This window comes from Trichechus manatus, unplaced genomic scaffold (genome assembly GCF_000243295.1).
Source record: "Trichechus manatus latirostris isolate Lorelei unplaced genomic scaffold, TriManLat1.0 scaffold00169, whole genome shotgun sequence".
NCBI classification, from domain to species: Eukaryota; Metazoa; Chordata; class Mammalia; order Sirenia; family Trichechidae; genus Trichechus; species Trichechus manatus.
Genome location: NW_004444105.1, coordinates 254,705 through 278,504, shown reverse-complemented (window position 1 = coordinate 278,504; position 23,800 = coordinate 254,705).

The following is a 23,800-nucleotide window of genomic DNA, read 5'->3' as shown; positions in this document are numbered from 1 at the left end:
ATCTATTTTACCAAGCATTATGTCCTTCTCTAGGGACTGGTCCCTCCTGATAACATGCCCAAAGTTTACAAGACCAAGTTTTTCCATCCTTGCTTCTAATGATTATTCTGGCTGTACTTCTTCTAAGACAGATTTGTTCATTCTTCTGCATTCCATGGTATATTCAATATTCTTCAACAACACCACAATTCAAAGGCATCATTTCTTCTGTCTTCCTTATTCATTGTCCAGATTTCACATGTATATGAGGTGATTGAAAACACGATCGCTTGGGTCAGGTATACCTTAGTCTTCAAAGCTACGTCTTTTCTTTTTAACACTTTAAAAAGATCTTTTGCAACTGATGTGCCCAATGCAATGTGTCGTTTGATTTCTTGACTGCTGCTTCTATCAGTGTTGATTGTGGAACCAAGTAAAATGAATTCTTAACAACTTCAGTCTTTTCTCTGTTTATCATGATGTTGCTTATTAGTCCACTTGTGAGGATTTTTGTTTTCTTTATGTTGAGTTGTAATCCATATTGAAGGCTGTTGTCTCTGACCATCAGTAAGTGCTTCAAGTCCTCTTCACTTTCAGCAAGCAAGGTTGTGTCATCAGCATATTACAGGATGTTAATGAGTCTTCCTCCAATCCTGATGCCCCATTCTTCTTCATATAGTCCAGCTTCTCAGATTATTTTCTCAGCATACCACTTTCTTGACTTTAAACCACCCAGTATCCCCTTGTTCTGTTCGAATGACTGCCTCTTGGTCTAAGGACAGGTTCCTCATGAACACTATTAAGTGTTCTGGAATTCCCATTCTTCGTAATGTTATCCATAATTTCTTATGGTCTATACAGTGGAATGCCTTTGTATAGGCAATAAAACACACTTCTGGTATTCTCGCTTTCAGCCAAGATCCATCAGACATCAGCAGTGGTATCCCTCATTCTACACCCTCTTCTGATCCGGCTTGATTTTCTGGCAGTTTCCTGTTGATGCACTGCTGCGATCACTTTCGAATGACCTTCAGAAAATTTTTACTTGTGTGTGATATTAATGATATTGTTTGATAAGTTCCTCATTCTCTTAGATCACCTTTTTTTGGAATGGGTACAAATATGGATCTCTTCTAGTAGGCTGGCGAGGTAGCTGTCTCCCAAATTTCTTGTCATAGATGAGTGAGCACCTCCAGCACTGCATCCATTTGCTGAGACATCAAAACATATTCCGTCAATTCCCGGAGCCTTGTTTTTCACAATAACTTCAGGGCAGCTTCGACTTCTTCCTTCAGTACCATCGTTCTTGATCACATGCTACCTACTGAAATGGATGAAAGTTGACCAATTCTTTTTGGTACAGTGACTCTGTGTATTTTCTTCCATCTTCTTTTGATGCTTCCTGCATTGTTTAATATTTTCCCTATAAAACGCTTCAATATTGCAAATCAAATCTTGAATTTTTTCTTCAGTTCTTTCAGCTTGAGAAACGCCAAGCAAGTTCTTCCGTTTTGTTTTCTAACTCCAGATTTTTGCACATTTTGTTAGAATACTTTACTTTGTCTTCTCAAGTTGCTCTTTGAAATCTTCTGTTTAGAACTCTTTTACTTCATCATTTCTTTCTTTCACTTTAGCTACTAATCATTCAAGGGGAAATTTCAGATTCTCTTCTGACATCCGTTTTGGTCTTTTCTTTCTTTCCCGTCTTTTTAATGACCTTTTACTTTTTTCTTTTTTTTGTGCTGGGCCAACCAGGTGGTGCAAATCGTTTGTGCTGGACTGTTAACTTAAAAGTTGGAGGTTCAAAACCACCCACTGGTACCATGGGAGAAAGGCCTGGTGATCTGCTTCTGTTAAGATTACAGCCAAGAAAACCTATGGGACAGTTCTACTGTGTAACACATGGGGTCTCTATCAGTCAGAATAGACTCCATGGCAACAGGGTTTTTTTGCTGAGCCAATCAACTCCAGCACCATTCTCACACCACTCCCTCTTCTCTGGGAAATTTGTTGTTATGGGATTTCCTTTTTTAAAAAAAATTTATTGTGCTTTAGGTGAAAGTTTACAGCGCAAATTAGTCTCTCATTCAAAAATTTATACACAAATCGTTTTGTGACATTGGTTGCAAGCCCCACAATGTGTCAGCACTCTTCTCCTTTGGCCTTTCCACCCTGGGTTCCTAGTGTTCATTAGTCTAGTTTTCCTGTCCCTTTCTGCCTTCTCGTCTTTGCTTTTGGGCAGGTGTTGTCCATTTGGTCTCATATACTTGATTGACCTAAGAAGCACGTTTCTCATGTGTGTTACTGGGTTTTTTTTTTTTTTTTTTTTCAGGCCTATCTAATCTTTGGCTGACAGGTGGACTTTAGGTGTGGCTTCAGTTCTGAATTAGCAGGGTGTCCTGGGGCCATGGTTCTGGGGGTTCCTCCAGTCTCTGTCAGACCAGTAAATCTGGTCTTTTTTTGTGGATTTTAATTTTGTTCTACATTTTTCTCCTGCTCTGTCTGGGACCTTCTATTGTGATCTCTCTCAGAATGGTTGGTGGTGATAGCCGGGCACAATCTCCTTCTGGGCTCAGGCTGGTGGAGGCTGTGGTTCATGTGGTCCATTAGTCCTTTGGACTAATATTTTCCTTGTGTCTTTGGTTTTCTTCATTCTCCTTTATTCTGGACAAGACAGGACCAACAGATATATCTTAGATGGCTGCTTGCGAGATTTTTTTATTGTACTTTAGGTGAAGGTTTACAGAACAGTTTCTCATTAAACAGTCAGTACACATAGTGTTTTATGACATTGGTTCCCAACCCCACAGCACGGCAACACTCTCCCTTCCCGACCATTTTTTTTTGTGAAAATATACATAGCCAAAGATACCCCATTTCAAAAATTTCTACATGCAAAATTCAGTGACGTCAATTATGTTCTTCCAGTTGTGCTGCTATTCTCACTTTAGATGAAGGTTTACAGAACAAACTATTTTCTCATTAAACAGTACACATATTGTCCTATGACACTGGTTAACAATCCCACTAAATGTAAACACTGTCCTTACTCAACTTTGGGTTCCCTATCACCAGCTTTCTTGTCCCCTTCTGCCTTCTAGTCCTTGTCCTTAGATTGCTGTGTATCCTTAGCCCCGTTTTGTTTTATGGGGCTGTCCACTCCCAGGCTGAACAGTGAACCTCGGAAGTGACTTCACCACTGAGCTAAAAGGGTGTCTGGGGGCTATACTCTCGGGGTTTCTCCAGTCTCTTTCAGGCCAGTAAATCTTGTGTTTTTTGTGTGTGGTAGAATTTTGTTCTACATCCTTCTCCAGCTCTTTCCAGAACCCTCTGTTGTGATTCTGGTCAGAGCAGTCAGTGGTGGTAGCCAGGCACCATCTAGCTGTACTGGACTCAGTCTGGTGGAGACCTTGGTGGCTGTGGTCCATTTGTCCTTTGACTAATCTTTTCCTCGTATCCTGTTCTCTTCATTCTCCCTTTCTCCCTCAGGGGTTAGACCAGTGAAGTATCTTACATGACTGCTGACAGGCTTTTAAGACCCCAGATACTACTCACCAGAGTTGAATATAGAACATTGTCTTTATAAACTGTGTCATGCCAATTGAGCTAGATGTTCCCAGAGACCATGGTCCCCACAGCCCTCCACCCAGCAATTCAGTCCCTCAGGGAGTTTGAATGTGTCTATGGAGTTTCCAACACAAGTTGTGCTGGCTTCCCCAGTGTTGTGTACTGTCTTACCCTTCACCAAAGTAACCACTTATCTATTGTCTACTTAGTATTCCCACCCACCCCACCCATTCCTCATAACTAACAAAGATTGTTACTTTTTCTATGTAAACTTTCTCACGAGTTTTTACAATAGAGGTCTCATACGATATTTGTCCTTTTGTGATTGACTTATTTCACTCAGCATAATGTCCTTCAGATTCATCATTGTTCCTTACTATTGTCTAGTACTCCATTGTGTGTACGTATCATAGTTTGTTTATCCATTCGTCTGTTGATGGGCATCTAGGTTGTTTCCATGTTTTTGCTATTGTGAACAATGCTGTAATGAACATGGGTGTGCATGTGTCTATTCATTTAACGGTTCTTATTTCTCTAGGATATATTCCTAGGACTGGGATTGCTGGATTGTGTGGTATTTCTATTTCTAGCTTCCTAAGGAAGCGCCATATCATTTTCCAAAGTGGTTGTATTATTTTGCATTCCCACCAGCAGTGCATAAGTGTTCCGATCTCCCGGCAGCCCCTCCAACATTTGTTATTTCCAGTGTTTTTGATTCGTGCCAGTAATGCCGGGGTGAGATGTTATCTCATTGTGGTTTTAATTTGCATTTCTCTAATGACCAGTGAACATGAGCGTTTCCTCATGTGTCTGTTGGCCACCTGAATGTCTTCTTTGGTGAAGTGTCCATTTCCTTTGCCCATTTTTTAATAGGATTATTTGTCTTTTTATTGTAGAGGTGTTGGATTTTCTTGTAGATTATGGAGATTAGAACTTTGTCTGACTTACACTGTCCAAAATTTTTTTCCCAGTCTGTAGGTTCTCTTTCTACTCTTTTGATGAAGTCTTGAAGAGCATAGGTGTTTCATTTGTAGAAGATCCCAGTTATCTAGCTTATCTTCTGGAGTTTGCCTGTTGTTGGTTACGGTTTGTATCCTGTTAATAACGTGTATTAGGGCCTGTAGTGTTGGTCCTATTTTTTCATCTACAAACTTTATAGTTTTTGGCTTTATATTTAGGTCTTTGATTCATGTTGAATTAGTTTTTGTATATGGTGTGAGGTATGGGTCCTATTTCATGTTTTTTCAAATGAATATACAGTTTTGCCAGCACCATTGTTAAAAAGACTGACTTTTCCCCATTTGATGGACTTTGGGCCCTTGTCTAAAATCAAGGGACCGTATGTGGATGGATTTACATCTGGGTTCTCAGTTCTGTTCCATTGTTCAATGTATCTGTTGTTGAACCAGTACCAGGCTGTTTTGACTACCATAGCTGTATAGTAGATTCTGCGTTCAGGTAGTGTGGGTCCTTCAACTTTATTCTTCTTCTTCATTAGTGATTTACTTATTTGGGGCTTCTTCCCATTCCATATAATGTTAATGATTAGATTTTCCATCTCTTTGAATAATGTTGTTGATATTTTTATCAGGATTGCATTGTATTTCTAAATTGCTTTGGAGAGAATTGTCATTTTCACAATGTTGAGTCTACCTATCCATTGACATGGTATGTTTTTTCCATTTATGTAGAACCCTTTGGGTTTCTTGTGGTAGTGTTTTGTAGTTTTCTTTGTATAGGTCTTTTACATCCCTGGTTAAAATTTTTCCTAAGTATTTTGTTTTTAGGGGCTATTATAAATGTTATTGTTTTCCTGATTTCCTTTTCATCAATCTCCTTATTGGTATATAGAAATCCAAGTGATTTTTGTATCTTTATCATGTATCATGATACTCTGCTGAATCTTTCTATTAGTTCCAGTAGTTTTCTCGTGGACTCTTTTGGGTTTTCTATGTATAGTATCATATCCTCCGCAAACAAGGACAGTATAACGTCTTCATTACCAACTTGTTTGCCCTTTATTTCTTTTTCTTGCCTTATTGCTCTAGCTAGAACTTCCAGCACAATGTTAAATAGGAGTGGTGATAAATGACATCCTTGTCTTGTTCTTCTTGTCAAGGGAAATGTTTTCAGCCTCTCTCCATTAAGAATGATGTTGGCCATTGGTTTTGCATAGATGTCCTTTGTTATGTTGAGAAATTTCCCTTCTGTATCTATTTTATTGAGAGTTTTTATTAGGAATGAGTGTTGGACTTTTTCAAATGCCTTTTCTGCATCAATTGAGATGATCATGTGATTCTTTCCTTTTATTTATGTCTTGGATTACTTTGATTGATTTTCTAATGTTAAACAACCCTTGCATACCTGGTATAAATCCTACTTGGTCATGGTGTATTTTTTTTTTATATGAGGCTGAATTCTATTGGCTAGAATTTTGCTGAGAATTTTTGAATCTATATTCATGAGAAATGTTGGTTGTAATTTTTTTTTTTTTTTTTTTGTGGCGTCTCTGCCTGGTTTTGGTATCAGGGTTATGCTGGCTTCATAGAAAGAATTCAGAAGTGTTGCTTCCTTTTCTATGCTCTGAAATAGTTTGAGTAGTACTTGTAAAACTCTTCTCTGAATGTTTGGCAGAATTCTCCAGTGAAGCCATATGGGCCAGGGCTTTTTTGTTAGGAGTTTTTTTTATTACCTTTTTGATCTCTTCTCTTGTTATGGGTCTGTTCAGATTTTCAACATCACTTTGTTGTAGTTTGGGTAGGTAGTGTCTTTCTAGAAATGTATCCATTTTCTCTAGGCTTTCAAATTTGTTCGAGTATAGTTTTTCATAATATTCTGTTATGATCCTTTTTATTTCTGTTGGGTCTGTTGTAATGTCACCCATTTCATTTCTTATTTGGGTTATTTGCATCCTCTCCTGTTTCTTTTGCAGTCTGGTCAGTGGTTTGTTGATTTTGTTGATTCTTTCAAAGAACTAACCTTTGGTTTCGTTGCTTCCTTCTATTGTTTTTCTAGTCTCTATTTCATTTATTTCTGCTCTGATCTTTATTATTTCCTTTCTTCTGGTGGCTGTGGGGTTTTTTTGCTGTTCTCTTTCTATTTGTTTGAGGTGTGTAGTTAATGTTTTGATTTTTGTCCCTTTGTTCTTTTTTGATGTGTACGTCTATTGTTGTAAATTGTCCTCTGAGGACTGTCTTTGCTGTGTCCCAGAGGTTTTGATATGACGTGTTTTCATTCCCGTTTGATTCTAAGAATTTTTTGATTCCATCTCTGCTTTCTTCTATTATCCAGTCATTTGTAAGCAGGGTGTTATTCAGTTTCCATGTAATTAGTTTTTTTTCCTTGTTCTTTCTGTTGTTTATTTCTACCTTGATGGCATTGTGGTCAGAGAAAATATTTTTTATTATCTCAACGTTTTGGATCTTGTTGAGGATTTCTCTGTGGCCTAAGATGTAGTCTATTCTGGAGAACGTTCCATGTGCATTGGAAAAGAATGAGTACTTTGCAGCTGTTGGATACAGTGTTCTATATATGTCTATGAGGTCAAGTTGGCTGGCTGTGCCCTTTAGGTCTTCTCTATCTTTACTGAGTTTCTTTCTAGATGTTCTGTCCTTTACCGAGAGTGGTGTGTTGAAGCCTCCTACTACTATTGTGGAAGTGTCAATTTCTCTTTTCAGTACTGTTAGAGTTTGTTTTATGTATTTTCAAGCCCTGTCACTGGGTGTGTAGATGTTTATTATGGTTATGTCTTTATGATGGATCATCCCCTGAATCATTATAAAGTGTCTTTCTTTGTCTTTTATGGTGGATTTTGTTTCAAAGTCTATTTTATCTGAGATTAGCATTCCCACTCCTGCTCTTTTTTGGTAGTTGTTAGCATGATATATTTTTTCCAACCTTTGATTTTTAATAAATTCACATCTTTGTTTCTAAAGTGTGTCTCTTGTAGACAACATATTGATGGATCCTGTTTTTTAATCCATTTTGTCACTCTCCATCTCTTTATGGGTACATTGAAGCCATTTACATTCAGTGTAATTATTGATAGATGTGAGTTTATTGCTGTCATTTTGTAGTGCTTTTTTTTGGTGGTGCTGACATTTTCTTTGTTCCTCTTACTCTCCCATGCTGAATGCCTTTTTTTGTGGATTTTTTTCATTTCTTTTGTTTTTGTAGGTTTTGTTTTTACTGAGACTTTGTGGTTTTCCTCTTTATTTTTATGAGTATGTTTCTTAACTTTCTTTGCAGTTACCATGAAATTTATCCTTATCTTTCTAAGTATGAAGCAGTCTATTATTAGTTGGTATCGCCTTGCCTTCCTTTCCATTAGAAGGTTCTATACCTACACTGTTTATTCCCTCTTCTATTGTCCTGATGTTGTTGTCATTAACAGATTAACTGCTCTGATTCCTTGTTGTATTTCTTTTGATTTTGGATTGTCTTTGAGAGTTCATTTCCTAGATTGGTATCTGGCTGGTACAATCCTGCATCTTAGAAGCAGTCTGTGAGCTGAAGTTATTTGTTCTTAGATAAGAGGCCTCTCTTTAATAATTCTTGTAGTTTTGGTTTGGTTTTTACAAATTCCATTAATTTTTGTTTATCTGAAAATGTCCTAATTTCACCATCATAATTGAACAAGAGTTTTGCTAGATATATTATTCTTGGTGATACTTTTTTTCTTTCAAGGTTTTATATATGTCATCCCATTGCCTTCTTGCCTGCATGGTTTCTGCTGAATAATCTGAGGTTAGTCTTATTATTTCTCCTCTGTATGTGACTTCTTGTTTTCATGAGCTTCTCTCAGGATTCTTTGTCTTTGGTTTTAGCGAGTGTGATTATGATATGTCTTGATGATTTTCTTTTGGGGTCTATAGTATATGGGGTTTGTTGAGCTTCTTGGATGGCCAGCTTTTCATCTTTCATGATATTGGGGAAGTTTTCTGTTGACAGTTCTTCAGTGATCCTCTCTGTATTTTCTGTTTTCTTCCTCTGTTCTGGAAGTCCAAGCACTCGGAAAATTTTGCTTTTGATTATATCACACATACTTCTCAGGTTCTCTTCATTTTTCTGTGTTCTTTTTTCTGAGTTTTCCTCAGAGTTGTGTCCAAGTGTTTGTCTTTAATTCCGCTGATCCTATCTTCCACTGTTTCAAATCTGCTCCTCAGCCCTTCTATGACACTGTCCGTTTCTGAAATCTTGTTGTTTATCTTTTGGATTTCTAATTGATGTTTTTGTATAATTTCTAGCTGTGAATTTATTTTGGCACTTTGTTCCTGCATTATTTTCCTGAATTCTTCCATTTTTTTGTCTGTATTTTCCATGGATTTGTCTATTTTTTCCTCATTTTTGTCTGCTTTTTGCTTCAACTCTTGGATAATTCTGAGTATTAGAGATTTGAATTCCCTATCAGTTAGGTCTATTGCCCTTTCTTCTACTGGAAAGTCATCTGGTGTTTTATTTTGGACACCTACCATAACTATCCTGTCCTGTTTTTGTAATTGTTTTAATTTTGTCTGCTGTCTTCCAGGCATTCAGTAGTTTTTTCTCCTTTATTGACTGTAGATTCATTTGTTTCATCTTTTTTTTTTTTTTTTTTAATCTGGCTATGTTTGAGCAGACAGGGTGTGTTTTCTTTGTTTCCTCATCTGTGGGCATGATACTTTTCACCTTCTCCAGTTGGAAGGGCCAGTCACTCAGATATCATACAGCAGGGCAGGTCTAGCTGAAGAGGAGTTGCTGGGATAGGTTATTTGTAGCACTTACTACAGCCATTAGGGCAGGCTGGTAATCAGTGCAGGGCAGGTTCTGGTAAGGCATGCCTGTGCTGCTTGGTGGTGTGATGTTAAGCACAAGTTGAGGTAGGCAGGATGGAGAGGGGAGATTGTGATGTGTGGAGCTAAGATGGGTATGGGAGAGAGGAGAGAGGAACAGGAGCGAAAAACATACAAACAAAAAACAGTGCTAGGGGAGCTTGCCATTGGAGTGGAGAGATGAGAGACTATGAAATGGATAAAAACAAAAAGGGGAAGAAGAAGAAAAAAGGAAAGAATAGAAAATAATGAATAAATAAAAGTTAGAAAAAGAAAAGAAAAGCTCCCAGGGATCCCACTGGTGCAGCTACGAGGTCTGGGGAACTTGTTGCCAGGTGTTGAAGTATAGCTTGGTGTCTTAGTCATCTAATGCTGCTCCAACAGAAATACCACAAGTTGATGGCTTTAACAAAGAGAAGTTTATTTCTTCACAGTCCAGGAGGCTAGAAGTCCAAATTCAGGATGTCAGCTCCAGGGGAAAGCTTTCTCTGTCGGCTCTGCAGGAAGGTCCATGTCATCAATCTTCCCTTGGTCTGGGAGCTTCTCTGCCAGGAACCTCAGTTCCAAAGGATGCGCTGTGCTCCTGGCACTGCTTTCTTGGTGGTATGAGGTTCCCGTGTGTTTCTGCTAGCTTCTCCCTTTTGTATCTCAAAAGAGATTTCATTAAGACAGTATCCAATCTTGTCAACCTCATCAGTATAACCTCATCACAGTGATAGAATTTACAGCGCATAAGGAGATCACATATAATCTCATCACAGTGATAGAGTTTACAACACATAAGAAAATCACATCAGATAACACAATCATAAAATACTGGGGATCATGACTTCGCCACATTGCTACACACATTTTTGGGGGGACATAATTCAATCCATGACACCTGGCTAGAAGACATAGTGGTGTCACTCAGCACCAATTATTCAGGGGAAAGGAAGAGAAGGAAGGTATAGAGAGACAAGAAACTGAGTCATGAAGAAAGACAAAGATGGAAAAGAAAACTAAAAAAAAGAACAAAAAAAAAAAACCCAAAAAAAAGAAGAAAAAAAAAAAACAGGAAAAAAAAATGCGCTCAGGGATCCCTCTGCGCATTTGGACAAGCTGAGGTGGTAGGTCACAAGCCACGCAGTACTGCCTGGCTAGAACTGGCTCCCAATTCAAGAAAAGAAAAAAAAGGCAAACAAACAATTCAAAACAAACAAACAAACAAAAAATCCCCAGGATCCCATCAGAGTGACAGCATAGACCAGGAAGCAGTTTCACATTCAAGCGGAGTTTCACAGACTTTCAGGGAGAAGCAAAGATGATGCATGGAGCCAGGTATTTGAGCAAAAGGAGGGGGAAGTGGTGAGAGGTGAGGAAGAAATCAAAAGAAGTGGAAAAAAGCAACACCAGCAGCCAACAAACGGCTGTCAGGGAGTCAGCCAGTGTGGGCGGATGGAATCCAAGCAGCTAGTGGGAAGCAGAGGAGGCCAATTGGGGGTGAAGAAGGGTGGGGGGTGGGAAAACATATATCACTGTTCACCAGTTTGTCTGTCTCTTGCTGGAAGCTCCGTGAAGCTTCTTTCTCGTACCCCCTGTTCGCTGGTCTCTGATAGGAGTCCAAGATGGTGGATCCATGCTGTTTCAGTCGATAGGAGCATGTATGTCTCCTTGCTTTCTGTTCTCTGTCAGTTTCTTATTCTATTTGGTGCTTGGCTGAGTTCTTTATCTCTTCATTTGATGCTTAGTACTACAGGTTTGCTGTTTTCTCTGTTTGGCTTAGTTTTTTGGATCTTTGCTGTGGAGGGACGGGGTGGTGCTTCTGCCTAGAGCACCATGTTGCCTTACTTTCTTCAAGTATGATGCCCTTGATGTCATTCCATAACTTGTCTGCTCTTCAGTCATTAGTGTTCAATGAGTTAAATCTATCTTGAGATGGTCTCTAAATTCAGGTGGAATATACTCCAGGTCATACTTTGGCTCTTGTGGACTTACTCTGATTTTCTTCAACTTAAACTTAAACTTTCATATGAGCAACCGATGATTTGTTCCACAGTCGGCCCCTAGCCTCATTCTGACTGATGATATTGGGCTTCTCCATTGTCTCTTTCCACAGAGGTAATTGATTTTATTCCTGTGTATTCCATCTAGCAAGTTCCACGTGTATAGTTGCCCTTTGCATTGCTGAAGAGATGTACATGCAATGAATAATTAATTGGTTTTGCAAAATTCTGTCATGCACACTCCAACATCTTTTCTATCATCAAGGCTATATTTTCCAACTATTGATCCTTCTTTGTTTCTAACTTTCACTTTCTTATCACCAATAATTATCAATGCATCGTGATTTCATGTTTCATAATTTCATACTGCTGAACTTGATAACATTATTCAATTTCTTCATCTTTTTCTTTAGTGATTGGTGCATAAATTTGAATAATAGCCCTATTAACTGATCTTCCTTGTAGGTGTATAGATGTTATCCTGTCTCTGACAACATTTTATTTTAAGTAGATCTTGAAATGTTCTTTTTGATGATGAATGCCACATAATTCCTCTTCAATTTGTCATTTCCACCATAGAAGATCAGATTGTTGTCTAACTCAAAGTGGCCAATACCAGTCCGTTTCAGCTCACTCATGCCTAGGATATCTATCTCTATGTGTTCTATTTCATTTTTGATTGTTTCCAGTTTTCCGAGATTCATCCTTCATACATTCCATGTTCTGATTATTAATGGATGTTTGCAGCTGTTTCTTCTTTCTGAGTGTGCCACATCAGCAAATGAAGGTCGCAAAAGCTTGACTCCATCCATGTCATTAAGGTCACCTCTACTCTGAGAAAGTAGCTCTTCCCTAGTCAGTAATATTTTGAGTGCCTTCCAACCTGAGAAACTCATCTTCTGGCACTATATCAGACAAAGTTCTGCTGCTATTCCTAAGATTTTCACTGGCCAATTTTTTCAGAAGTAGAATGCCAGGTCCTTTTTCCTAGTTTTTCGTAGTCTAGAAGATCAGCTGAAATCTATCCACGAAGGGTGACCTTCCCAATATTTTAAAAAGGTGGCAAAGCTTTCAGTATCACAACAGTATGCAAGCCGCCACACTATGACAAACTGACAGACATTACATTGGGAACAACAAATTGAAGAGAACAGTGCTTCATTCATTGTGGAAAAGACTACTTCAAAATTTATCCAGAAGTACAAGGCTGTCAATGATAGGTTAATATCCATCCGCCTACTAAGAAGATTACTTAATATGACTATTATTTAAATTTAAGCATGTCAGGAATAACAAAAAGAAGAAATTGAAGATTTTATGAACTGCTGCAGTCTTAATCAATTGTACACTCAAGACGTCTTGATAACTACTGCTGATTGGAATGTGAAAGTTGTAAACAAAGAATAAGGATCAGTTGTTGGAAAATATAATCTTGATGATAGAAGTGATGCCAGATGCTGTTCCTCTCTCCTCTTCCCCATACTCATCTTAGTTCCACACATCACAATCTCCCCCCGCCATCCTGTCTACCTGCACCGTGCACTAACATCACGCCCCTAGCAGCACAAGCTTGGCCTACCAGAACCTTCCCTGCACTGATTCTTGAGCCACCATGTTGGCCGTAGTACGTGCCGCAAACAAACCATTCCAGCAACTCCTCTTCAGCTAGACTTACCCTGCTGTACCATACCTGAGTGACCGACCTTGACAGTTGGAGAAGGAGGTGAAACATATCATGCCCACAGACGAGCAAACTACAAAGAACACACAGCACACCTGCTCAGACATAGCCAAATAAAACAAAAAAACAAGATGAAACAAACAAATCTACAGTCAAAAAACAGAGAAAATAACTACTGAATGCCCAGAAGACAGCAGACAATTTCAAAACATTTACAAAAACAGGACAGGATGGTTCAGGAAGGCATCCAAAATGAAACACCAGATGACTTTCCAGTAGAAGAAAAGCCACTAGAACTATCTGATAGGGAATTCAAATCTCTAATATTCAGAGTTATCCAAGAGTTGAAGCAAAAAGCAGACAAAAATGAGGAAAAAATAGAAAAATTCATGGAAAAAAAAGTCAAAAAAATGGAAGAATTCAGGAAAATAATGCAGACATAAAAAGTCAAAATAAATTCACAAGAAATTATACAAAAACAAGAATTAGAAATCCAAAAGATAAAAAACAAGGCTTCAGAAATGGACAGTGTCATAGAAGGGCTGAGGAGCAGGATTGAAATGGTGGAAGACAGGATCAGTGAAACTGAAGACAAACACTTGGATACAACTCTGAGGAAAACTCAGAAAAAAGAACACAAAAAAGGAAGAGAACCTGAGAATTATGTGAAATACAATCAAAGGCAAAAATTTACGAGTGATAGGACTTCCAGAACAGATGAAGGGAACAGAAAACACAGAGAGGATCACTGAGGAACTGCTGACAGAAAACTTCCCCTATATCATGAAAGATGTAAAGCTGTCCATCCAAGGTCAACAAACCCCATATAGGATAGACCCCAAAAGAAAATCATCAAGGCATATCACAATCACAAAAACCAAACACAAAGAATCCTGAGAGTAGCTCGAGAAAAACAAAAAGTCACATACAGAGGAGAAACAATAAGACTAAGCTCAGATTATTCGGCAGAAACCATGCAGGCAAGAACGCAATGGAATGACATATATAAAACCTTGAAAGAAAAAAACTGTCAACCAAGAATAATATATCCTGCAAAACTCTCACCCAGATATGATGGTAAAATTAGGACATTTCCAGATAAACCGAAATTAAGGCAATATGTAAATACCAAACCAAACTTACAAGAATTATTAAAAGGAGTCTTTTGTTTTGAAAACCAACAATATCAGATGACAGCCTGAATCTGGGATGCAAGATCACATCAGCCATATACCAACCTAGGAAATTAAATCTCAAGGATTTATCAAAACTAAAAGATTTACAACAGGGAACCAGAGAGGTTAATCTGTAAATGACAACAAGGACAGAATGATAAAGGAAGGAATAAATGGTGTAGGTGTAGAACTTTCTAATGGAGCAGAACACAAGGCAATATCAAGTAATAAAAAACTGGTTCAAACCTAGGAAGATAAGGGTAAATTTCAAGGTAACCACAAAGAAAATTAACAAACCTACTCATCAAAACAAATAAGAAAAACATAAAGTCTCAGTAAACATAAAATCTACAAAAAAAAAAAAATCCACAAAAAAAGGAATTCAGCACAGGAGAATAAGAGGAACAAAGAAAACGTCAACACCACAAAAGAAAGCACTACAAAATGACAGCAATAAACTCATGCCTATCAATAATTAAATTGAATATAAATGGTCTAAATGCACCCATAAAGAGACAGAGAGTGACAGGATGGATAAAAACACAGGATCCATCAATATGCGGTCCACAAGAGACACATCTTAGAAACAAAGACATAAATTTATTAAAAATCAAGGGATGGGAAAAAATATATCAGAAAACAGCTACCAAAAAAGAGCAGGAATGGCAATACTAATCTCAGATAAAATAGACTTGAAAACAAAATCCACCATAAAAGACAAAGAAGGACACTATATAATGATTAAAGGGACTAGCCATCATGAAGACATAACCATAATAAACATCTACGCACCCAATGACAGCGCTCTGAAATACATAAAACAAACTCTAACAGCACTGAAACGGGAAATTGACAGTTCCACAATAATAGTAGGAGACTTCAAAACACCACTCTCAGTAAAGGACAGAACATCTGGAAAGGAATTCAATAAAGATAGAGAAGACCTAAAGGACACAATCTACCAACTTGATATCATAGACATATATAGAACACTCCTCCCCAAAGCTGCAAAGTACCCATTCATTTCCTTTGCACAATGCACATGGAACGTTCTCCAGAATAGACCACATCTTAAGCCACAGAGCGATACCTCAACTAGATCCAAAAGTTTGAGATATAAAAAGTACCTTCTCTGACCACAACGCCGTCAAGGTAGAAATTAACAACAGAAAAAGCAGGGGAAAAAAATCAATTACATGGAAACTGAATAGCACCCTGCTTACAAAGGACCGGGTAATAGAAGAAATCAGAGATTCAGTCAAAAAAATCCTAGAATCAAACGAGAATGAAAATACAGCATACTAAAGAATTTGGAACACAGCAAAGGCAGTCCTCAGAGGAAAATTTATAGCAATAGATGCACACATGAAAAAAGAAGAAAGGGACAAAATCAAAACATTAACTACAGAACTCAAACAAATAGAAAGAGAACAGCAAAAAAACCCACAGCCACCAGAAGAAAGGAAATAATAAACATCAGAGCAGAAATAAATGAAATAGAGAAAAGAAAAACAATAGAAAGAATCAACAAAACCAAAAGTCTGTTATTTGAAAGAATCAACAGAATTGACAAACCACTGACCAGACTGACAAAAGGAAAACAGGACAGGATGCAAATAACCCAAAAACTAAAACAAATTTGAAAACCTAGAGGAAATGGATAAATTTCTAGAAACACACTACCTACCCAACTACAACAAAATGATGTTGAAAATCTGAACAGACCCATAGCAACAGAGAGATTGAAAAGGTAATAAAAAAAACTCCCAACAAGAAAAAGCCCTGGCCCAGATGGCTTCACTGGAGAATTCTACCAAACATTCAGAGAAGAGCTTTTACCAGTACTACTCAAACTATTTCAGAGCATAGTAAAGGAAGCAACACTTCTGAGTTCATTCTATGAGCCAGCATAACCCTGATACTAAAACCAGGCAAAGATGCCACAAGAAAAGAAAATTACAGACCAATATCTCTCATGAATATAGATGCAAAAATTCTCAACAAAATTCTAGGCAAGAATTCAGCATCAAAAAAAAAAAAAATACACCACAACCAAGTAGGATTCATACCAGATATGCAAGGATGGTTCAACACTAGAAAATCAATCCAAGACATAAATAAAAGGAAAGAAAAGAGTCACAAGATCATCTCAATTGATACAGAAATGCATTCAACAAAATCCAACACCAGTTCCTGATAAAAACTCTCAATAAAATAGGGATAGAAGAGAAATTTCCCAACATATTAAAGGACATCTATGCAAAACTAACAGCCAACATCATTCTTAATGGAGAGAGGCTGAAAAACTTCCACTTGAGAACAGAAAGAAAACAAAGATGCCCTTTGTCATCACACCTATTTAACATTGTCCTGGAAGTTCTAGCTAGAGCAATAAGGCAAGAAGAAGAAATAAAGGGCATATAAATTGCTAATGAAGAAGCTACATTTTCCCTGTTTGCAGAGGATATGATACTATACATAGAAAACCCTAAAGACTCCACAAGAAAACTACTGGAACTAATAGAAAGATTTAGCAGAGTATCATGATACACGATAAACATACAAAAATCACTTGGATTCCTATACACCAATAAAGAGAATGATGAAAAGGAAATCAGGAAAACAATACCATTTATAATAGCCCCTAAGAAAAAATACTTAGGAATAAATCTAACCAGGGATGTAAAAGACCTATACAAAGAAAACTACAAAACACTACTGCAAGAACCCAAAGGGTTCTACATAAATGGAAAAAAAACATACCATGCTCATGGATAGGCAGACTCAACACTGTGAAAATGACAATTCTACCCAAAGCAATTTACAAATACAATGCAACCCCGTCCCAAATACCAACAACATTCTTCAAAGAGATGGAAAAACTAATCATTAACTTTATATGGAAAGGGAAGAAACCCCGAATAAGTAAAGCACTATTGAAGAAGAAGAATAAAGTAGTAAGACTCACACTTCCTGATCTCAAAATCTGCTATACAGCTACAGTAGTCAAAGCAACCTGGTACTGGTACAACAACAGATACATTGAACAATGGAACAGAACTGAGAACCCCGACATAAATCCATCCACCTACAGCCACCTGATCTTCAACTACGGTCGAAAGTCCATCAAATGGGGAAAAGACAGTCTTTTTAACAAATGGTGCTGGCAAAACTGGATGTCCATCTGCAAATAAAGAACAGGATCCATACCTCACACCATATACAAAACTAATTCAAAATGGATCAAAGACCTAAATATAAAGCCAAAAACTATAAAGTTCATAGAAGAAAAAATAAGACCAACGCTAGAGGCCCTAATACAAGGCATTAACAGGATACAAACCATAATCTACAACACACAAACTCCAGAAGACAAGCTAGATAACTGGGATCTTCTAAAAATAAAACACTGATGCTCATCAAAAACTTCACCAAAAGAGTAAAAAGAGAACCTACAGACTGGGAAAAAATTTTGGACAGTACAAATCAGCCAAAGTGTAATCTCCATAATCTACAAGAAAATCCAACACCTCTACAACAAAAAGACAAATAATCCTATTAAAAATGGCAAAGGAAATGAACAGATCCTTCACCAAAGAAGACATTCAAGCGGCCAACAGACCCATGAGGAAATGCTCGGGATCACTAGCCATTAGAGACATTCAAATTAAAACCACAATAAGATACCATCTCACCCCGGTATTACTGGCACGAATCAAAAACACTGGAAATAACAAATGTTGGAGAGGTTGTGGGGAGATTGGAACTCTTATGCACTGCTGATGGGAATGCAAAATGATACAACCATTTTGGAAAATGTTATGGCGCTTCCTTAGAAAGCTAGAAATAGAAATACCATACGATCCAGCAATCCCACTTCTAGGAATATATCCCATAGAAATAAAAGCCATCACAGGAATAGACATATACACACCCATGTTCGTTACAGCATTGTTCACAATAGCAAAAACATGGAAACAACTTAGATGCCCATCAACAGATGAATGGATAAACAAACTAGGGTACATACACGCAATGGAGTATTATGCAAAGATAAAAAACAATGATGAATCTGTGAAGCATCTTAGAACATGGATGAAACTGGAGGATATTATGCTGAGTGAAATAAGTCAATCTCAAAAGGACAAATATTGTATGAGACCTCTACTGCAAAAACTCATGTAAAAGTTTACACATAAAGAAACAGTCTTTGTTGGTTACGAGGGATGGGAGGGGTGTGGGAGGAAATACTAGACAATAAATAAGTGGTAACTTTGGTGAAGGGTAAGACAGTACACAATACTGGGGAAGCCAGCACAACCTGTACAAGGAAAGGTCACGGAAGCTCCATAGACACATCCAAATTCCCTGAGGGATTGAATTGCTGGGCGGAGGGCTGTGGGGACCATGGTCTTGGGGAACATCTATTTCAATAGGCGTAAAATAGTTTATAAAGAAAATGTTCTACATTCTGCCTTGGTGAGTAACCTCTGAGGTCTTGAAAGCCTGTGAGCAGCCATCTAAAATACTCCATTGGTCTTACCCCTTCGGGTGCAAGGGAGAATGAAGCAAACAAGATACAAGGAAAAGATTAGTCCAAAGGACTAAGGGACCACAACTACCACGGCCTCCACTAGACTGAGTCCATTACAACTAGATGGTGCCCGGCTTCCACCACTGATTGCTCTGAGAGGGATCAGAACAGAGGGTCCCGGAGAGAGCTGGAGAAAAATGTAGAACAATATTCTAACTCACAGAAAAAGAGCAGACTTACTGTCATGACAGACACTGGAGACAGCTTGATAGTATGGCCCCCAGACACCCTTTTACCTCAGTAATGAAGTCACTCCTAAGATTCATCATTCAGCCAAAGATTAAGTAGCCCCATAAAACAAATCGAGACTAATGGGGCACAACAGTCCAGGAACAAGGACTAGAAGGCGGGAGGGGACAGGAAAGCTGGTAACAGGGAACTCAAGATTGAGAAGGGACAGTGTTGACATGTTGTGGGGTTTTTAACCACTGTCATAAAACAATATGTGTACCAACTGTTTAATAAGAATCTACTTGTTCTGTAAACCTTCATCTAAAGTACAACAAAGAAAATAAAATAAAAATAAAAAACAAGAAATGATGCCAGATAGCACATGATACAATTCTGCAAGACTGGTGACTTACTCATTGGAAATACTTTTTTTCAATAACATAATTAATGACTATACACATGAACCTCACTGGATAAAATAAACAGATCTCTAATTGACTACATCTGTGGAAAGAGAAAATAGAGAAGCACAATATTATCAACAACAGCAAAGGGAGGGACCAACCGCATAACAGACCATCAATTGCTCATGTGCAAGTTCAAATTGAAGCTGAAGAAAAACAAAGTAAGTCCATGAAAGCCAAAGTACAACCTTAAATACACCCCACCAAAATTTAGAGGTGATCTCAAAAATAAATTTGAAGCACTGAACACTGATGACCAAAGACCAAAAGGATGACATCAAAGACATCATACATGAAGAAAGAGAAAGGTCATTAAAAAGACAGGAAAGAAGGAAAAGATCAAAATGGATGCCAGAAGGGACTCTGAAACTTGTCTCAATTGCAGAGTAGCTAAAGTGAACAGAAGACATGATGAAGTAAAAGAGTCAAATATAAGATTCCAAAGGGCAGCTCAAGAAGACAATGTAAATTGTTGTGAAGAAATGTGCAAAGACTTGGAGTTAGAAAACCAAAAGGTAAGAATACAATTGGCCTTTCTCAAGCTGAAAGAACTGAAAAAAAAATTCAAGTCGCCAGTTGCATTATTGAAGGTTTCTATGGGTGAAAAATTGAATGATGTAGGAAGCATCAAAAGAAGATGGAAGAAATACACAGAATCAGTCTATGAAAAAGAACAGGTTGAAGTTCAATCATTTCAGGAGGTAGCATATCACCAAGTACCTCTGTTACTGAAGAAAGAAATTCAAGCTTCACTGAAGGAATTGGCAAAAATTAAGGCTCCAGGAATTGACGGACTATCAACTGAGATATTTCAACAAACAGATGCAACACGGGAGGCAATTATTCTTCTGGGTATCTACAAACATTCAGTAGAATGCTTAGAGAGTTCAACAAATTATGCTGTCTCGCTGATCAGAGCGCAAACTTCTCCCAGACTGTGTGAGTTCATGGAATTATTATAGTTCCTGGGCTGCGCTTTGCCTTGTCACGTGATGCTTCACTCCACTTATGTGTGGCTTAGTACCTACCAGAAACTTTAGGGTTCCCTCTGCAGGTTTCTGGGCTTCTTTCTCGACAGAGTTCTCTCCTCTCCTACTCTGCCACACAAATTTCTCCTGCCTCTTCTTCCCTGACTCCTCCATTTACTCTCCTTCTCAACTCAAGAGTGATCTTGTTCTGTGCTTGGGACCCTGACAAGCACTGTAGTCCAGAAGATGACTCCAGAGAGTGAACAGGCTTTGTGTGGGCTCATCTGCTATGTCCCCTTCTTCCATGGACTACACCATGTGCTGCCTGTCGTCCTGTGACTGGAAGCAGAGTTGTTATACGTTTTGTGCAGTGCTAGGGTGTTTCCTCGTGGCTAGAACCAGATATTCTGAAAAATTTTAAAGGTGAGAAAATTGAAACTAGAAGGTGTGTCCATTTATTAATTTAATCTGAGGTATGTTATGGTGCCATGGGTTAAAATTATCATACCATCCATAAATGTTGTTTATTTTTTTGAAATCAAAGCAAAAGAACTAAATTCCTTTTATTACATTTATGTGCAACTTTACAAAGACTAATAATATGGAGTGTAGCAGTGTTTGAAGTTATTGTGTCTGTTGTTAGTATGTGAACACTATAGCCAGCCTCAACCAATAATTTGGAATAATTTTTCTCTTTGAATATTAAATTTTAAAGTGAAAAGAAATGCAGTTATATGTTAAAATTATAAATATAAATGGCTGCTCAGATAGTCTTGACTGCATTTTGATTAAAATTATTGACATTCCCGAAGGAGGAAGGTGTTAATTTGAAGGAGCTTAATTTTTGTTTTAAAAAATAGAATAAATACATATATCATACACATTTCCATTATTAATACATGCCCTCTCCAAGAGTGGGAAAACATTAGTGACTAGATTTTTTAAACTTGTGCTTTATGGGAAAGACCATCTTCTTGTAAACGCTGATGTACCTGCTATCTTATCTGACAGTGTGCAATGAACTGTCTGTAAATAAAATGATTCTGTTGTAGTTTGTGCTCTCAAACAACCCACCATTATGATTTAGTTTTCCACACATGTCTATGTGGTGGAAAATTCTCTTGGGTTCCTTTCAACCACTTTTGTGCACCTCAGAGCTTCGATGTGTTATTGCTTCCAATGGCCAGCACCTGTGACTCATTTTTGTGGTTTTGGTTTTGTTTTTTGGAAGACTGTTCTAGAGACACTGGAGTCCTCTTTGTCTGCATGCTTGGAGGACCAAATTGCCTGGGGATTTCTGTCCCCCGAGGTACGAGCCATAGTTAGTGAATGAGAGATGTGGCAGCGTGAACACCACAATACTACACTCTGGGGGAGAACACAATTTTATGGACATTAATTTACCCCATAGAGCTCCTCTGCAATGTTGGGAGATGATCCAAAGTCCTCCCACTGCTCTGCCTCATGTTCTCACTCCCTGACTGGTTTCTTCTGAAACACTTCCCCAGTCCATCACTTGCACAAAAATCCTCGTCTCAGACTCTACTTCATAGCAACTCCAGCTAATGCAACCTCCTTTGAGAGCAAAAAAAGAGAACTTTTAGGACTTCCAGCAAAATGGCACTCTAGGCAAAAGCACCATGCTGTCCCTCCACAGCAAAGATCTGAAAAACTAAGCCGAACAGAGAAAACAATAATCCTGAAACCCTAAAACATCAAATGAAGAGATAAAGAACTCAGCCAAGCACCAAATGAGTGAGAAAACTGACAGAGAACAGACAGTGAGAAGAGATTCATGCAGAGGTCCCCTACAAGCTAATGCAGCCTGGATCCACCATCTTGGACTCTTATCGGAGACCAGCAAACAGGGGGTACAAGAAAGCAGCTTCATGGAGCTTCCAGCAGGAGAAAAAACAACTGGTAATTTGCGATATATGCTTTCCCACCCCCCACCCTTCTTTACCCTCTCTTGGCCTCCTCTGTTTCCCGCGGCCGCAATCTCTGGTCTGGGAAACACCGGGTGCTTGGATTCCACACACCTGAATGGGCTGGCTCTCTGAGTGCCATTTGTTGGCTGCTGGTGTTGCTTTTTTTTTCTACTTCTTTTGATTTCTTCCTTACCTCTCACCACCTCCCCTTCCTTTCACTCAAATACCTGGCTCCGTGCGCCATATTTGCTTCTTCCTGAGGGGCTGTGGCGCTCCGTTCGAGAGTGGAGCTGCTGCCCGGTCTGTGCTGCCATGCTGGTTGGATCTGGGGCTTTTGTTTGTTTGTTTGTTTTTAATTGTTTGTTTGTTTTATTTTCCTTTTCTTGAGTTGGGAGCCCTTTCTGGCCGGGTGGTGGTGCTTTGCAAAAAGACTAGCCCTTTGGCTTGCACAGACGTGCAGGGAGATCCCTGAGGGCATTTATTTTTTCTTTTCTTTTTTTTTTTGTTTGTTTCTTTTTTTTCTGTTTTTTGGGGGGATTTACTTGTTCTTTCTTTCTTTTTTTAATTTGTTTTCTTTTCTTTTCCCTCTTTTCCCCCTTTTGTCTTTCTTCATTACTCAGTTTCTCCTCTCTATATCTTCATTACCTTTCTGTTCCCTGAATACCTGGTGTTGTATACCTCTGCGCCTTCTGACCACGCTGTGCTGCAGCACCTGAGAGCAACTTCCCTGGACCTCATAGCTGCACCAGTGGGATCCCTGGGAACTTTGCGGTTTTTAACCTCTCCAATTTTTATTTATTCATTCTCTTCTTTTATTCCTCTTCCCCTTTTTATTTTTCTCCATTTCATGGTCTCTCATCTCTCCACTCCAAAAGCAAGCTCCCCTAGCATTGTTTTTTGTTTTTTTTTTATGTTTTTGGCCCCTGTTCCTCTCTCCTCTCTCCCATATCCATCTTCGCTCCACATATAACAATCTCCCCGCTACATCCTGCCTACCTGCACCATGCGCTTGGCATCACACCACCAAGCGGCACAAGCATGGCCAGCTGGAACCTGCCCTGCACTGATTACCGACCCGCCCTGGTGGCTGTAGAGGGTGCCGCAGATGACCCCGTCCCAGTGACTCCTTTTCAGCTGGACCTGCCCTGCTATACCATATCTGAGGGACTCACCCTGCCAATTGGAGACGGAGGTGAAAGGTGTTGTGTCCACAGACGAGCAAACAATGAAGAGCACACATTCCGCCTAGTCAGATATAGTCAAATTTTACAAAAAAAAGGGACTAAAGAAACAAATCTACAGTCAATAAATGAGAAAAATAACTACTGAATACCCCGAAGACAGCAGACAATATCAAAACATTTACAAAAACAGGACAGGACGGTTCCAGTAGACGTCCAAAATAAAACCCCAGATGACTCTCCAGTAGAAGAAAATGCACTAGAACTACCTGATAGGGAATTCAAATCTCTAATACT